The sequence below is a fragment of the Saccostrea cucullata genome, unplaced genomic scaffold, assembly GCF_032062105.1.
Source record: "Saccostrea cucullata isolate Sc308-1 unplaced genomic scaffold, CSIRO_AGI_Scuc_v1 ctg2080, whole genome shotgun sequence".
Lineage (NCBI taxonomy): Eukaryota > Metazoa > Mollusca > Bivalvia > Ostreida > Ostreidae > Saccostrea > Saccostrea cuccullata.
Genome location: NW_026919379.1, coordinates 155,001 through 156,431, shown reverse-complemented (window position 1 = coordinate 156,431; position 1,431 = coordinate 155,001).

Genomic DNA, 1,431 nt, shown 5'->3' with positions numbered 1-1,431 from the left:
GGAAGAAAAATATGGTCTTTTAAATCTCTTACACCTAAATATATAATACATACAAGCAAATTTACTTTGAATAATTCATCTACTCAGAAACTAGAGAAGAATCCTATCTTAATTTTATAGAATAAGAATATGAAAAATAACGGACGAGTTCAGCGACATCAGTTTGAGTGGTGATACATTAAAATTATGACAAGAATCGAAAAAAATGCCAATTCTTTATAACCGCCCGTTTTATCGTTTTTCCATCTTGGTCACCTGGGTATAGGCTCAACACTAGGATTTTCAAACAATAATTTACTCTCATTGAAATACTGAATGGAAATTGTGGAGGTTTGTGAATAGTTATTGAAAAGGGCAAGCGCAATTAATTCTGATTTGGATTCTTGCCATTTAAAAAAAACAGTTGAATCGTTATTTTTTGAAAGATATAGTCTCATAACTGCAACGGTGTGTGTAAACAAATTGGGTAACGCGCGTTATGAAAATTTGTTTGCACACACCGTTTATTAAAGAGGCTGGGGGGTAGCCATTTTCAAAAAATTTGATCATCCTTTATTACATAATATAAAGATACACAAAAATGATTGCAAATTTTTTTATTTAAGAACTATGTATTATCCTTTGTGTTAGCTACAATTAATGGATCAGCCAACGTAACAGCTTCTGGTCTGAGCGTGATTTTTTGATTTTCGCTTGTGACGTTGCACTTCCTCGGCGTTCAACGATTATGACGTCAAACTAAAATGCATACTTTCACCTCTCGGCAGCCTGTCTGTGTTATGGTGTTTTGAATGCAATAGATTTCCATTCACTTTATATGCAAAATACATATGTAATGTAAATATATAAATATCTTTAATGCTAAATCTCATTTTAGTACTAGTATATAGTAATATATTTACAGGTACTCCTATTCATCAAATCATAGGCTGCTATTCATCAAATCATAGGCTGAGCGATTTGATTTCAGTTCACGGAAAACAATAGGTGATATAATTATCAACATTTGTAAATAAAATGCTGAGATTGATAATAAGAATACCAACTTGTTTAATCAACACTTACCATGATGGCATCAATCTTATTTTCACAAAACATGAAGGAACAAACTTCTTTTGAATACACTTCATTCCATCCTGTACAACAAATTTCGTATTTTCCTATGGCTGAGTAATTTTTTGAAACTGGCGTTTGGAAAAAACGTTTATGCTCATATTAGGACCTTTTTAAATTTACTAATCCCCCCCCCCCCCTGCAATTTGAAATTGACATATGATCTTGTTGATGTCAACTCCAAATCGAAATTTTCTTAAAACAGTGTTTGTTATCGAAGTTGTAAAGTTTAATCAATTTATCCCAAATTCGAACGTAAATTCCATGAATTTTGATTCTATGACGGAGGAAATGTTTCCAAATATTTTATAATTACCT